Source organism: Vipera berus, assembly GCF_964194415.1.
Source record: "Vipera berus genome assembly, chromosome: Z".
Classification (NCBI taxonomy): Eukaryota; Metazoa; Chordata; class Lepidosauria; order Squamata; family Viperidae; genus Vipera; species Vipera berus.
In genome coordinates this window covers 128298074-128315367 of record NC_138205.1, presented here as the reverse complement: position 1 = coordinate 128315367, position 17294 = coordinate 128298074, and the positions used below count along the sequence as shown (strand labels likewise).

Genomic DNA, 17294 nt, shown 5'->3' with positions numbered 1-17294 from the left:
AGGTTGTTGAGAGTGTGGTGGCGCATCAACTTCCTCAGGTCCTGGATGAAGCGGTTTATCTAGACCCGTGCCAATTGGGCTTCAGGCCGGGCTACAGCACAGAGACGGCATTGGTCGCTCTGATGAATGATCTCTGGAGGGCCCGGGACGGGCCATTCCTCTGTCCTAGTCTTATTAGACCTTGCGGCGGCTTTCGATACCATCGACCATGGTATCTTGCGGCGCCTCAGGGGACTGGGAGTGGGAGGCACAGTTCTGCGGTGGTTCTCCTTTCTCCTGGGTCGCTCGCAGTCGGTGCTGGCAGGAGGACAGAGGTCGACTCCGAGGCCTCTCGTTTGCGGAGTCCCTCAGGGGTCGGTTCTCTCGCCTCTCCTGTTCAACATCTACATGAAACCGCTGGGTGAGATCATTCGTGGTTTTGGAGTAGGGTACCATCAGTATGCTGATGACACCCAGCTTTTCATCTCAACTCCAAACAGCATCAGTGATGCCCTCGACGTGATGTCCCGTTGCCTGAAAGCGGTCCGGGAATGGATGGGGAGGAACAGGCTTCAACTCAACCCGGACAAGACTGAATGGCTGTACATACCGGCAAACCAGGATACTCAGAACATCCCATCCCTTAACATCGGGGATGAGTTATTACCCCCTGTTGATAAGGCCCGCAACCTGGGTGTCCTCCTAGACTCACAGCTATCCTTGGAAGATCACATAGGAGCTGTGACCAGGGGGGGCTTCTCCCGGGCTCGACTGGTGCGCCAACTACGACCTTATCTGGACCTGGATGCCTTACGTACAGTCACCCATGCACTTGTGACCTCTCGCCTTGACTACTGTAACGCTCTCTACATGGGGCTGCCCTTGAGAGCCACTCGGAAGCTTCAACTGGTGCAGAGTGCAGCTGCACGGACACTTTTGGGAGCCTCCCGATACTCCCATATCACACCTCTCCTCCGTGAGCTACACTGGCTTCCGGTTGCCTTCCGAGTGAAATTCAAGGTGCTAACAATGACATACAAAGCCCTACATGGCATGGGTCCGGACTACCTACGGGAGCACCTTCTGCCAACGTCAACACCCCTCCGTCCTGTGCGCTCCCACAGAGAGGGCCTCCTCAGGGTGCCACCGCTCAAGGAATGTCGGCTGGTGGCCCCCAGGGGGAGGGCATTCTCAGTGGGTGCGCCAGCCCTCTGGAACAGCTTACCAACCGAAATCCGGATGGCCCCCGACCTCCGCACCTTCCGGCGCGACTTAAAAACTTACCTGTTCCAGCAGTCCGGCCTGGCCTGATAGCTCTTGGGGTCTCAGATGTTTTTAATATTGTTTTTTACTATTGTTCAACTGTATACCTACCTTACTCTGTACACCGCCCCGAGTCCCTCGGGAGAAGGGCGGTATATAAAAATAAATAAATAAATAAAAATAAATAAATAAATAATACGACCCCCAGTTGAGCCTAAAATTTCTGTGGCTAAGAGAAACATATGTTGAGTTCACCCCATTTTTCAACTTTTCTTGCCACAGTTGTTAAGAGAATCAACTGCAGTTGATAGTAAAACTGTTAAGTGAATCTGGCTTTCCCCATTGACTTTGCTTGTCAGAAAGTGACCACGGGACACTGCGACCGTCATAAATATGAGTCAATTGCCTAGCATCTAAATTTTGATCACATGACCATGAGGATGCTACAAGGGCTGTAATTGTGAAAAAGGATCATGAGTCACTTTTTTCAGTGCCGCTGACACAGTCGCTAAATGAACTGTTATAAGTCGAGGACTACCTGTTTATTAGCAGGCATGCTCTCCCCAGCTGAAGATCTGCTGGAGACCGACTGTGCCAACAGACGTGGTTAAAACAGCACTGGCTGTCTGAGATTATTTTCTTATTTCCCAATCAGCATCCCTCCACTTTCACTCCGGATGGACTCTTGCCCACAGCCAGCCTTTAATCCGAATCAACTCATTCCCTTTTCCTTCGGAATCCTCTTGAACCCAGAGGAGGGCAGATCGACCTCTCTTTTTTTTTTCCTCCACAGCCAAAACCTGGCTAGGAGGGCTGATCCCCGATCCTCCTCCTCCTCGTGGTCCCCAGTCCACCCCGCCGGCCGCCCAAGCGCGAATTGCAGCCTCCGAAGGCAATGCCAAAGCGTGCTGGGCGCCCATTGGCTGCCGCCTCCTTTGACGTCATCCTTTCCTGCTGCCCTGGTCCCCCTTCCTTCTGCGCTCCGCGCTCTGCAGCTGCGCTGGACGGAAAGTTTTTTTTTCCTTGTTTCTTTTTCTCTGCAACATTTTTTTCCGCTTCCTAACTCCTGTCTCTCCTCTCTCTCTCTCTCTCACACACACACACACATACTTACCCCCTTTTCTGTCCCTCGCCTCCTTTGCAATTCCTTTTTTTTTGGGGGGGAAGCAGGAAATTAGGGCATTTGCTCCTTCCCCACCCACCCCCTTTGCCGTGAGCCTAGGAAGAGTTTTACAACTGGAAACTTTCCTTTCTCTTCTCCTGGACGGCGAGGAGGAAGAGACCCCTTTCCAGGAAACGCGTCCCGGTGCCACTCTGGCGGGGCAGTTGCCCCCTCCCCTTCTCCTTCTCCTGCTCCTCTTCTTCCTCCTCCCCCGCCCCCATTTGCCTCTGCCAGGGGAAGGGGGCCTTTTTTGATTGGATTCCGCACCCCATCATCCCCGGTCCCGAGTTTTTGCCTACGGGACACGAGTCGCCGCGCAGCTGAAGGAAGCGAAGGAGGAACTCTGCAGCTTGGCGGTTTTCCTGCCAGAAAGAAAAAAGAACGAAGGAAAGGTAAGCCTGGATGGATCCGTGGCTCGATGTGAAATCTCAGGCTTAATCCTGGGGAAGTGTTAACTCCGCTCAAACCCTTTTCTTCCAAGTCGCATCGCGCGGTCTCTTTTACCCTTCTTTCCCCCCCCCCCCCCGCTTCGTTGCCGGATTCTTCAGTGCGCAGATTTTGCATTGTGGTTGTGTAAAATGGTTCACCCTTTCCACTCCTGCCCATCTTTCTTGCATTTCACACGACCGGCCGAGAGGGAAGCTCCTCATTCGAGACTAGCGGAGCCGTGTGAAGAAGCTGTGCTTCAGAAACCTCTGGGTGGATGGACATGTTGGCGAATCCCTTGTGATTTTCCTCACGCCCGGAAAAACTTTCCTTGGCTTATTATTTCTCTCCATTCCTTCTCCCTCTCCAAATAATTCATCCCTGTCTTTGTAATGGAAGAGGTTAGCATCAGAGCTGGGAGGAAAAATAAAGTAAGCTGCGCCTTTTAAATAATATCTCTGCTGCAGAGAGTTAAAAAGTTGGCAACCCAAGATTTTGGGCCCTGCAAAAGACAGATGTTGATCGCAGCAGAGTTTTTGCATGGAGAATTTGCTTTTATTTTGGATGCTGAAGCCTCAGGTAAGGTTCTTCCTGTTTTGGAAGAGAGAAATAATAAATTACGATCTTCTCTCCAAAAAAACAAATTCAAGCTGTTCCAGGCCACTCTCTCCATATATATACATATATATATAAATTGGCCAATTTGAGGACTGCTTGGAAATCAACCTGTGCCAAGAAAAATATTTTACTGGACTTATTATTTTATTTTATTTGATTTGATGGAGTGATTAAAAAAAACAAAAAACAAAATACTTCTGTTTTACTTGTAGGTTTGCAATGCTGAGAAAATAATTCCCTGAATGATGAAACAAAGGGAAGCAGCAGTAATATTTAGGTTTTTTCTGTATCATAATGATTGGTTTGCAAGCTCTGGGCTTGAGGGTGGGGTGGGAATAATACTGGAATTCTGAAGAAGCACCAGATATTTTTTTCCTTGCTTTTTCAGTCAACTGCTGCAGATATCTGGGATAAATAAATTTGTAGGTCAAAGTGTGTATCAAGTTCAACTATGCCAGAGATACAAGACCGGAAGGCCAAGTTTGTTTCAGTTTCATGTGATAGGTAACCACGCTACCCCACCTTTTGCATTCAACTCTGGTTAAAGAAACCATAGTTTGTTGACTCCTTGGTTTTAACGTGAAAAGGTAGGTTAATGGGAAGGGCAAAGCTGGCTGCTCAGCGTTGATTTGTTTACAAGCTGATCAGGAAACAGAACTTGGCATGAAAATATCAGCTGAAAGCAAATATCCAACCTGTGTATGCTGTTAATAAAACAAACTTAGAACTTGCTAAAAGTCCTCTGGGAACAATTGAAAAATCAAAGGAAATACAGCTAGTCCTCGAATGACGATCACATTTGAGCCCAAAATGAATGTTGCTGAGTGAAACATTTGTTAAGTGAGTTTTGTCCCACTTTACGACTTTGCTTGCCTCAGTTGTAAAATGAATCACTTGCAGATGTTAGATTTAGTGACATGGTTAAGTGAATCTGGTTTCTCTATTGAGTTTGCTCCTCAGAAAGTGGCAAAAGGGGATCATGTGACCCCAGGACTCTGCAACTGTTATAAGTACACGCCAGTTTCCAAGCATCTGAATTTTGATCACATGACCATGGGGATGCGGCAATGGTCATAAAAGTTTGGAAAATGGTCCATAAGTCACTTTTTCCCCCAGTGCTATTATAACTTTGAATGATCACTAAATGAACTGTTGTAACTCGAGGAATATGTATACCAGTAGGTGGTCATTTACATAAATCACCCATTAGAACAAATACGGAAGATTGCATGCAGCTGTGGTTATCACATCTGAAAAAAAGATATTGCAGAATTGGGGAAAAAGAGAAAAGCAGAAAAAGAGACAACCAGAATCAGTGTGGTGTAAAACTTAACTTTATCTGCTGACAAGATTCGTCTCTGGACAAGATGGCCAGCACATAAATTTAATAATAATAAATATGAAAATATTGCAGTGCTGCATTGTTTCATAGCTTGCAGGAAAGATGGCTAATTCATTCAGGACCAATGCAAAGGACGCTGTCTTTTCCCCACTGGAAAGTTCATCAGATGCATCGGATCAGCTGCCGTATCACACAGAACACTCAAAATAGGTCCTCGGCCCAATCGGCCTCTGGGCTGTTCTGAGGCGTCTCAGTACAACAGCCACAACTCGGCAACATTTTGCTTTGGTCCAGCAAAATGAATAATGCATGAATCTGCTTGATGTGCAGATGAGGTGAAACTAAACCATTGTGGACGCTGGAAATAATTAGATGCATTTTTTCAGGTTACGATCACCGCTTTTTCTACTGATCCAAAATCTTGGGGTGACCTCGTGGCATTTCCACACTGTAGTCTAGCATTCCCTTATTCCGTGATGTTCTCAAGTTCACAATCTTGGGATTTCTTGAGGATAAACTGGCTGGATTGCACGCGGTGATCCCTTTTGGAGTTACAAGCTCTTTTTTAGCAGGAAACAAAAGAAATGTTTTTGATGTGTTGGGATTTGCTTTTTAAATAAAAAGTAAAAAATCTGAATTTGAACAGGATATTTCTTTTACATTTCCCCAAAGCCTTCCTCTTTTTCCCCCCGTCTTTCCCAAACTGGTTTTTGATGAAATACAGGTAGTCCTTGATTTACAACAGCTCATTTAGTGACCGTTCTAGGCTACAGTGGAACTTAAAAAAGTGACATGTCTGTTTTTCACACGGCTTTTGCAGCATCCCCATGTTCGTATGATCAGAATTCAGATGCTTGGCAACTGGTTCATATTTATGATCATTGCAGCGTCCCAGGGGTCACGTGATCCCCTTTTGTGAATCTTCTGACAAGCAAAGTCAATGGGGGAAGCCAGATTCATTTAACAACCAGGTTACTAACCATTTAATTTCACAAACAGCATCATCCTGTGCGTGGATAGTTGTAACTCAGTTCCACTGTGATTCTCAGAACTTATTTCTGGGAATTCTGCAAGAAATCAGTCTTGATAGCTCTGTGACATGCAGTCATCTGTTGGGAAGAATTAGCAAAAATGTTATTTCTAACACCCCCCCCCCCCTATATTTTCTACACTCCAGGTTCAGGGCTTACTGGTGATTCCAGTCTACATTTTGGGTGAATTGAGAAAAGGTTTGCCATTTGGGATTATGATTTTGGGATTAAAGGGGAACAGAAGTGAACAGCTTATTTTCCAGGAATTAATATATTCAGAAATAAGTAGAGTTATCAATAGCTTTGTAGCTCTGGGGAGTATATGTGGGTTTTTTTTCAGTGTTGGAAAAATGGATTATTGTTGTGATTCATTGATTGGGGTTGAAAATGGAAGGGTGACCTTAGTGATTGACGGGTGTCGGTTTGGTTTCTGCATACTGTGAAGAGTTAATGCAGCAAAAAGAACTTATTTCAAGAGGGGCCCTTGGTGCTTTCTGAGCTGGGTTGTTTTCTTGCAGATGTCTGATTATCCAACTTGGAAAACATGATCAATGCTGGTAAGGAGTGCAGTTTGCTATGGGTTTATAGTGGCTTGCCCTGTCAATGGGGATGGTCTTAGAGATTCTTTATTTGAGCTGTTTGCTGTTGCCTTCTTTGGCAGTTTCTTGATTGGGGTATTGTTTACTTGATTGTTGATCTGATGTTAACCTTGGAGTTAATTATGCTGATCTGGGTGCTGATTGCTGGTGGAGAGGTGTTTTATGTTCCTTTTTGGGCTGGGTGATAAATCTCTTTTGCACATCTATAGATGTTGTTAATGTCTATGTGTCTATTGAGGGCTGATCTAGAGTGCCAGACCTCTAGAAATTCCCTGACATTTTTTGACTTGGCTTGGTCTAGGACCGTGGTGGCGAACCTGTGGCACGCGTGCTACAGGTGGGACACAGAGCCCTCTCTGTGGGCACGTGCACCATCGCCCCAGTCCCAGGCCTTCAGATGGGTTTTATAAAACCTTTTCGCTTTAGGCCTCTGCCGCCGTGTGCGGGAAAAAAAAGGTTCAATCAATCAATGAATTTTATCTTCTCGCAGGAAAAAGAAAGATCTCGCAAAGTTGGAACTGATTGATTGAACTTTTTAGTCCCACCCAGTCTGCCATTACCACTGCAGCCATGCCCACCCAATGGGCCACGCCCACCCAATGGGCCACCTGGCACCCGACGATACATAAGTGGGTTTTGGGTTGCAGTTTGGGCACTCAGTTTCTGAAAGGTTCGCCGTCACTGGTCTAGGATACTCACATTTTCCTTATTTCACTTTCAACTTGTAGGGAGGCTGAATGAAGAGAATGAGCCTTAATTGCTGCAAAAAAAATATTTGGTTCTTCTTGGTACAGATAGTCTTCGATTTATGTTCACAGTTGAAGCTAATGCATGCCGGCTGGGGAATGCTGGGAGTTGAGGCCTGTGCATGCTGGCTGGAGAATGCTGGGAGATTTAACCTGTCTGTGCTGGTCTGGGAATTCTGGGAATCCAAGCCTGTGCTTGCTAGCTGGGGAATTCTGGAAGCTGAATATCACCCATCTGCCCACTTCACATCCAGTCAGGATTGGAAATGAGTTCTGGGGACATATATATATATATATATATATATATATATGGATCTTTGGTCATTCGGGTTTTTCCCCGCGTAGAACTAACCCGAATGACCAAACCCGAATGACCAAAGATCCACATAAAAAACACCCGCGAAAACCTATGTCAAATGCTTGTTAACTATTTTAGATTACCTTGCTAGGCCCCAAACATGGGACAAATCTTTATTTCCTGTTTCAGCCTAACCTGAAGGCCATCGACAGGCAGTAGTCACACCGGTGACAGCTCATATTTGTGTAAATTTTTAAATTGCTAACAAAGAATTAAGGGAGACTGATATGCATTTCAAACTTATTAGTTTTCATCAGTCAGCCATACCCTTCTGAGGTATATATTGCTGGTAAGAGCTGCTGGGGGTTGAAAGTTGAAAGTGCTTCTGTTCTCTTGGAAAACTGAAAGACCCTTTTATGCCCTCCGTCTTCCATATAGTCTTGATGTCTCGGGGTTTCCCGTCTCCTGAACGTGCTTTAATTTTCAGTAGACAGAAACCCACCACTGTGCCACGTTCATAAAGGCTGAAAAGAAGTGCTTTCTAACTAACTCCAGCGATTGGAGCCGGCCACTGGAGACCAGGATCGGGCAGGCGAGAGGCTGACGGAACTTGAAACTTGCATGCTAGACTTGAAAAATGCCAGAGAATGCAACTCCTGCCTTGCGTCAGGGACATACTGAAGTTGTTTGTTCCTTAGCAGGACAAATTGTTTCTTGGATCTGAAATGGAGCTGGGATTTTTCTTTTGGAATCCTCTGGTTCTCGGAGGAGCTATTAATGGCCTGCACCGTTGTAAATACCGTAATATCTGGTGGAGCAGTGGGCTAATGCCTCCTTAAGTAACACCAGCTGCCTGCAATTAGTGCAGGTTCGCATCCCACCAGGCTCAAGGTTGACTCAGCCTTCCATCCTTCCGAGGTGGGTAAAATGAGGACCCAGATTATTGGGGGCAGTAAAGCTGACTTTGTAATAATGCCGCTTGTGGGGGGGGGCAAAAGCCCTAATAAGCAGGCATATACATAGAATGAAGGCTACTGCTAAGCTTGTAAGCCGCTCTGAGTCTTCGGAGAAGGGTGGGATATAAATGGAATTAAAATAAAATAAATAAATAAATAAATATCTCAACTTTCTTATCCTATACCGGACTTGCTGGATTTGCATTTCTCCTGAGAGTCAAAGCAACCAAAGCAGGATTCTGGATTATTGTTATTATTTTTGTCATTGTTGTTAATTTTTGTTCTGTTTTCGTAAAGCCACAACCCAAGCAGATAGGGTGGACGGATTGATCCCTTCTGGGAATTTCCATAACTGAGGATGGATTTCAACCTTGGTTTTCTCCATCCTGCGCCATCACCTTAACCCAGTACTTTTCAGTCTTGACAACATGAAGATAAGTGAACTTCAACTCCCAGAATTCCCAAGTCAGTATGTTTCTCGACTTAGAATAGAATAGAGCTGGAAGGGACCTTGGAGGTCTTCTAGTCCAGCTGCCTGCTCAAGCAGGAGACATGTGAATGTCCAGTCTCTTCTTAAAAGCCTCCAGTGATGGAGCACCCACGACTTCTGGAGGCAAAGCTGTTCCACTGGTTGATTGTCCTCACTGTCAGGAAGTCTCTCCTGAGTTCCAGGTTGCTTCTCTCGTTGATGAGTCTCCATCCATTGTTTCTCCTCCTTCCCTCTGGTGCTTTGGTGAACAACCTGGCCCCCTCTTCTTTGTGGCAGCCCCTCAAATACTGGAATGGACTTTGATTCCCAGGACTTCCCAATTGACACAGACCAACTCCCAGAATTCCCTAGCCAGCATGGATGGGCTTCAATTCCCAGAATTTGGGTTGTTTTAGCTGGGGAATTCTGGGAATTGAAGTCTACACAAATTCAGATTGTCAAGGCTGAGAAACACTGCTTTAACCACTATTATCATGTTGCCTCTCACAGAGGTATTGTTGGGGTGATCAAGACCAAAATGATGGCAGAAAATGAGCATCGCAGTGCATTTCTTATGGGTTGTATTGGCCTTCAGACATGTTCAAAAGAAGAGGTGGTGGCATCAGAAAAACCCTTCTGCATATTATGGATTTCGACTTTTCCCTCTGGATGCTTTTTGTGACCTGTATGTTTTGAGCCTTAAGGACAGGAATTCTGAATTTGTTTCTGAAACATTAATGGAGCCAGTTAGTTGCAAAATAGTACTATTTGCAAAAAAGGAACTTGAATCTAATTGTCATACAAAGGAACATGAATTAAATTTTATAGCAGAAGCCTTCCTTTTAATATAATAAATCTTTCATTGTTAATATTACTGCCTTATGATGATGCTTATTATTTTAATCATCCATCCAGCTCAGTCAACACCTTCTGATTCTTGACTGTATGTAGCTTCTTGTTCACTGTCCAACTGAAAAGAAGCAAGGATGAGGTTCTGACATCAAATAGAATAGAATAGAGCTGGAAGGGACCTTGGAGGTCTTCTAGTCCAGCCCCCTCCCCTGCTGTAGCAGGAGAACCTATACCATCTCAGACAAGTGACTGTCTAGCATCTCTTCTTAAAAACCTCCAGTGATGGAGCACCCACGATTTCTGGAGGCAAGCTGTTCCACTGGATGATTGTCCTCACTGTCAGGAAGTTTCTCCTTAATTCTAGGTTGCTTCTCTCTTTAATCAGTTTTCAAACATTGTTTCTTGTCCTGCTCTCTGGTGCTATGGAGAATAATGTGACCCCCCTCTTCTTTGTGGCAGCCCCTCAAATACTGGAACACTGCTATCATGTCGCCCCTGTTTCTTCTTTTCTTTGGACCAGGGGTGTCAAACTGCCGGCCCGCAGGCCAGACGCGTCGCAACAAAACCGTGCCCATCCCATTGCCGGCAGTGGGGAAAAAGCTCCGTGACGTCGCAAGTTTGACATGTCTGCTTTAGACTAACCAAACCCAAGTCCTGCAGCCGTTCATATGTTTTAGTCTCCAGGCCTTGGATCATCCTAGTTGCTCTTCTCTGAACTTTTCCCAAGGTCTCAACATCCTTCTTGTAGTAGAGTGACCAAAATTGGTTTGCAGTATTCCAGGTGTTAGGAAAACATTGTTTTGGAGTTAAAGAAATAGCATTAAAAACAATATTTTGGAAGAGAGGACTTCTAGGGCTGTCCAAAGTAGAAACTTAGTGGGGCTGTTCCCATTGTTCTGGGCATGTTTTATGATCCCACCCTTGCAGTGGGTCAGTTCCAAATTGGATCAGTTTGGGATTGCTCAAAACATCTCACCCATAGTTCAGAGTAAACCATTTCAGAGGGATCTATGATGTCCCTGGAATCCAGCTCAGTTTGAGGGGTCTTTGGTGGTCTCTGAGCTGGCTTGTTTTCTTGCAGATGTCTCATTACCCTAGTTAGGGTAATGAAACGTCTGCAAGAAAACAAGCCAGCTCAGAGACCACCAAAGACCCTCATTTCAACCCTGAGCTACAAATATTCTCCTTCATTGGTATCAGCTAAGTTTACTTAACAAAGTGTCCAATTTCCTAAATAGTTTAGGAATGAGATTTGCGAAAGGCCACGATCTCTCCTAGGAATTTACCTAATGTAGCTGGCCTTTCATTTCCTAGACTTTTATAGGTAGCCCTTGACTTACAACTGTTTGTTTAGTGACTGTTCGAAATTACAACAGCGCTGATTTATGACTGTTTTTCATACTAATGACAGTTGCAGCATTCCCCCATGGCCACAGTGATCAAAATTCAGAGGCTTTGTAATTAGCTCATATTTATGACAGGGGCCATGTGATCCCTTTTTGAGACTTTCTGAGAAGCAAACTCAATGGGGAAGCCAGATTCACTTAACAACCGTGTTACTATCTTAACAACTGCAGTGACTCACTTAACATCTGTGGCAAGAAAGGGCGCAAAATGGGGCAAAACTCACTTAATAACTGTCTTGCTTAGCCATAGAAATTTTGGGCTAAATTGTGGTCATAAATCAAGGACTGCCTGTATTCCCAGTCTAATTTCAAGGATAGCAGTATAGTCTTCACCATTCTTCCTCTGTTCTGTTTTACCCTTTCACTGTTCTGATGCTTCTAGCTCAGGGGTGTCAAACTCAATTTCATTGAGGGCCGCATCAGCATTGCGGTTGCCCTCAAGGGGCAGGGTGGGTATGGCCAGGGTGGGCGTGGCCTACTGGGTGGGCGTGGCTAGAGTGTGTATGGCCTACCGGGTGGGCGTGGCCAGCTCTGCATCGTTCGCATCAAGGGTGCCTATGGGGGCCTGGGCAGGAGTGGGACAGATCTGAGGGTCTCTGGCAGGAGGAGGGTCTCTGGGCCAGGGCCAAGGCAGAGGGGGCCGTTCCCTCACTGTTTCCAGGAAGGCTTCGCGGGCCACATGAGACCACTTCGCTGGCCGGATCCAGCCCCCGGGCCTTGTGTTTGACATGTCTGTTCTAGCTTGTACCCTCCAGAAACCAAGATCGTTGCAACAGATATTAGCCAGGAGGCTGGGTTGTAGGGAAAGGACAGACTAGCAAATTTGGACATATCCTGTTTAGAAAGAATTTTTTCTAAGCCTGCTTAGAGTCCTTATTTTTTTACTTTATTTAACAAGAATTAGATTTCTCTTGTAGCTAATATTTCAGTTTTGTGTAACATAGGAAAAACATATACGGTAGGGCCAGGGAAATTAAACCATTGGCATTTCAGAGTTCAAATTAGGTTGCTGATTCATTTTCCCCTGAAAATACTGATGCTCTAATTTCTTAATCGTTCAGTACAGATGAGACATGAACAATAATATGGCTTAGCTTCTCTTTGGAAATGTTCCCTGCGTATGTCTGATTCAGTAACATGAAGCAAAAAAACTTCACAGTCCAACATTTAGATTTCTCCTTGATGCTTCCAGAAAATCCGTTTTTATAAAGGTCTGTGGTTTGAACAGATGAAATCAAAATGTCACCTCTTCAGATAGGCCAACTAAGTTCTTTAATTGCTGTGGAAGCTTTTCTCATGAAGTTAGTTTTTTTTTCAGATGTATTTATTCGTAAGTACGTCCATAGTATCAAGTGCAGAGAAATTGGGTATATCTAAACTAACAAAAGAGAAGGACTACAGAGACATGCTAGCAATCTTTTAGTACTTGAGGGACTGCCACAGAGAAGAGGGGTGTCAATCTCTTCTCCAAAGCACCTGAAGGCAGGACAAGAAGCAACGGATGGAAACTCGTCAAGGAGAGAAGCAACCTGGAACTAAGGAGGAATTTCCTGACAGTGAGAACAATTAACCAGTGGAACTACTTGCCTCCAGAAGTTGTGAGTGCTCCATCCCTGGAGATTTTTATGAAGAGATTCTATAACCATATCTCTGAGATGGTGTAGGGCTTCTACCTGAGCAGGGTGTTGTTATATGTTTGGGAAACATGACCCTGTTAATGGACGTAAATGAAATAATTTGATTTCTTAAGCAAGAAAGTGACAGCTTCATATGATGCATGGATAATAACAGTTTGGGTGTCATCTACTCATCTGAGCTAAAATTGCCTCACTCCCTAGCTTAGAACACGTGTGAAGCATTGAATTAAAGTAGTTTATCTGTATTTGTAAATCCAGTGTGTAAAGCAGTTCTTTGTGCATTTGTGTACAGTTTGCAACATATGGCCCTGAGGCTACTTTGGATGCCTTAGTGGGCACATTGTAGATGTAGACCACCCTGGTTTTTATACATTCAACTTGGTTATTTTTCTGAATTTCTTAAAAAATGCAGCTTAGGGGACGCCCTTTGTAGAAGCTCTGGGTCTTCACACCAAAAGGTAGGTGAGCAGATTACAGTTTGAAAAATAAATGAATTGACTTGTGGTGACCCACAAGACTTCATTATGATTCCTATTTTGTTCAGTATCTCCTTGATATTATAATAATAATAATAATAATAATAATAATAATAATAATAATAATAATAATAATAATAATAATAGTAATAATAGTAATAATAGTAATAATAGTAATAGTAATAATAGTAATAATAGTAATAAATATAAAAAACAGCTTCCATCCTGGGACGATATCTGTAATACCATCAAACATCCACATCTGCCTATCCCAGGTCCTTGATAAGGACTCAATATGTAGACAAAAATGCCAAATCCAGTCTGAACATCTGGCTGACTGTGTGATGATTAATAATAATAATAATAATAATAATAATAATAATAATAATAATAATAATGATAATAGGTTTAGAAGGGACCTTGGAGGTCTTCTAGTCCAACCCCCTGCTCAGGCAGGAAACCCTATACCAGTCCTCCACTTACAATATTTCATTTAATGACCGTTCAAAGTTACAACAGCACTGAAAAATGTGACGTATAACCTTTTTTTCCACAGTTACGGCTTTTGCAGCATCCCCCATGGTCACGTGATCAAAATTAAGACATTTGGCAACTGACTCATATTTATGACCGTTGCTATATCCCAAGGTCACGTGATCCCCTTTGGTGACCTTCTGACAAGCAAAGTCAATGGGGAAGCCAGATAAGCCAGATACAACAAGGTTATTAAGGTATCATCTGCAGTGATTCACTTAACAACCATGGCAAGAAAGGTCATAAAATAGGACAAAACTCACTTAACACACATCTCACTTAGCAACAGAAATCTTGGGCTCAGTTGTCGTAAGTCGAGGACTAGCTGTACTTCTGGAGACTCTGTTTCTCCTCACCTTCCAACTCTAAAGAAGAGTTAAATTTGTATTCTTGGCCATGGACTACAGGTAGTCCTCAACATACAACCACAACTGAGCCTAAAATATCTCTTATTATGTGAAACATTTGTTAAGTAAGTTTTGCCCCGTGTTTACGATCTTTCCTGCCACAGTTGTTCAGCGAATCTTTGTAGTTGTTAAGTCAGTGACATGGTTGTTAAGGGAATCTGGCTTCCCCATTGACTTCGCTTGCCAGAAGGTCGCAAAAGGAGATCACGAGACCAGAGGACACTGCAACTGTCGTAAATATGAAACAGCTGCCAAGCGTCCGAATTTTGATCATGTAACTGAGGCTGCTGCTTACGGTCACAAGTCACTTTTTTCCGTACCATTGTAACTTCAAACGGTCACTAAACAAACTGTTGTAAGCCGAGGACTACCTGTATATGAATAAGACTGGTTGAAATTAAATCTAGAAAATAATATCAATTAGGCTTGAAGGCAGTGGGAGCACTTCTGAAGCCCATCTTCTGGGGAGCCAGTGGCAGTTGGTTGCCGATTGTGAGAACAGACTGCTGGACTTAAATAGTAGACAAGGGTGTGATCCAGAAGGTCATTGTTTATATTCATGTTCCTCGACTTAAGATCACAATTGAGCCCAAAATTTCTCTGGCTAAGCAAGGCTGTTGTTAAGTGAGTTTTGCTCCATTTTGTGACCTTTCTTGCCATAGTTGTTAAGTGGATCACTGCTGTTGTTAAGTTAGTAACACGGCTGATAAGCGAATATGGCTTCCCTATTGATTTTGCTTGTCAACAAAAGGGGATCTCATCATCCCAGGGCACTGCGACGGTCATAAACATGAGTCAGTGGCCAAGCATCTGAATTTTGGTCACATGATTATGAGGATGCTGCAATGGTCATGCGAAAAATGGTCATAAGTCCTTTTTTTCCCCAGTGCTTTGTAATTGTTTAGAATGATCACTAAATATAAGTTTGTAAGTTGAGGGCTGCTAGTAAATGAACTTCCATTAGTTATGCATGTGCAAGAAATATGCCCAATAGGCAAAATTAAGAATAAAACTCAGGGTTGTGGGAAGTAAGCTTCTTTTAAAAAAAAATATCTGCAGGCTCTAGTCAACAGAGAGGGAGCTAAATTTAAGATTAGAAAAATAATAACACTTGACCGATTCAACCCCTCTTGAAAGTTTGATGTCTTAGAAACACTCCACAGATGAAAAATGGGAATAAAAACATAATTAAAAAAACCCTAAAAGCTCTTTTAGGAAAAGTTTAAGAACCTTCACTTTGGAATTTGACTTTACAGCTTTTATTTCTGAGGCATTTGTAGCTACGAAATACTTGCCTGCTATTCAATTACAAACTTTCCTGATCCAGAATAGTCCCACTGAATGCCTTTTCTGTGCACCACGTGTATGGAAAACAGATTATCGGAGCCTGAAAAGGAAATATGGGGTTCGTTTGAGTTGTTTTATTTGCACAGAAACTCCAGACATACATATTTGCTTTTTCCCAGGAAGTGATAACATTATGTGGGCTGCTGCAGATCGCCAACCGGGCCTTTTATGAGTTCCCCACTAAAGTCCCATTGTTTCTCCGAAGAAACAGGAGCCAAAATTATTAACCGTGCTTTGTTCAGACGTGCTTCAGGGAAAAACCAAAGGGAGAAAGGTGCATTGAGTGAGCTAGCTTCCAAAGTAGATGTCCATGGAGATCCTCAGTCTTCCAGATAAGGATTGTCCCCAAAGATGCTTTTTCAGGAGGCAACTGGACTTTCTTGTTTTTCTTCGAAGACGTTTCGCTTCTCCAAGAAGCTTCCTCAGCTCTGACTTCCATTCCCCACCATCCAGTCAGAGCTGAAGAAGCTTCTTGGAGGAGAAGCGAAACATCTTCAAAGAAAATTTAAAAAAAAGTCCAGTTGCCTCATGCAAAAGTATCTTTGGCACTTCCAAATTACTTACGTTAGTGGGTTTTCCTTGTAATGGGGCAGCCTTATTCCTGACACTTTGGTGGGTGAGATGTTGCTACTTTTCTTCATGATTTGGAGATGAAAGTGGATGTGAACAACAGGATTGTAGGATCCAATCTGCTTTGGTCAATGGGACCAGAGTTTTATGGTCTTCTGACTTTTCGGACCCATCTTTAGGAAATTGTGACTTATGACCATTTTTCACACTTCTGACCATTGCAGCATCCCCGTGATCATGTGATCAAAATTCAGACGCTTGGCAGCATGATTGTTGCAGTGTGCTGGGGTCCCGTGATCCTATTTTGCAACCTTCTGACGCTCAAAGCCAAGGGGGAAGCCAGATCCACTTAACAATTGTGTTACTAACTTATCTGCAATGATTCACTTAACAGCAGTTGCAAGAAAAAGGTAGGAAAACCGGGCAAAGCTCGCTTAATAGCTGCCTCGCTTAGCGGCAGAGATTTGGGGCTCAGTTGTGGCCCATAAGTGAAGAACCACCCGTGCCCTAAAAAAATCAGATTAAAACACAAAAGATGCCTCTTTGTTTCCCAGTTTCAGGGATGGAAACTTGGCAGTTCTCCATCAGGAGACCAGGTGTCCAGTCTGAATAGCCACCATGCAAGAAGAAAATTGAAGGCCCTGAAGGATGGCAGAGTGGTCCAGCTAAGACGGGGTGTCAAACTCAATTTCATTGAGGGCCGCATCAGCATTGCGGTTGCCCTCGAGGGGCCGGGTGGGTGTGGCCAGGGTGGGCGTGGCCTACTGGGTGGGCGTGGCCAGAGTGCGCATGGCCTACTGGGTGGGCGTGGCCAGCTCTCCATCGTTCGCATCAAGGGTGCCTATGGGGGCCTGGGCAGGAGTGGGACAGATCTGAGGGTCTCTGGCAGAAGGAGGGTCTCTGGGCCAGGGCCAAGGCAGCAGGGGCCGTTCCCTCACTGTTTCCAGGATGGCTTCGCGGGCCACATGAAACCACTTCGCGGGCCGCATCTGGCCCCCGGGCCTTGTCTTTGACATGTCTGAGCTAAGATGATGACTCTTGGCAGCTATAATAACTTTATTGTCGTTTTGAATGTACACTAATCGGCATAAATTAAAATGAAATTTTGTTGCACGCAGCTCTCAAAGGATCACCACCTCCAATATACACTACATAAATATGTCGTTCATAAATAAA

The 17294-nt window shown here is 44.2% G+C and overlaps 1 protein-coding gene across 1 annotated transcript in view; it reads left to right on the top strand.

The window, feature by feature from the left end:
- Positions 1–2366: 2366 nt before the first annotated feature.
- Positions 2367–17294, top strand: part of LOC308678424 (mitogen-activated protein kinase kinase kinase 3-like) — a 123436-nt gene continuing 108508 nt past the window's right edge. The window contains exon 1 of the mRNA XM_081345614.1: positions 2367–2796. The gene's annotated coding sequence lies outside the window, so the exon portion shown is untranslated. The remainder of the gene's footprint in view (positions 2797–17294) is intronic.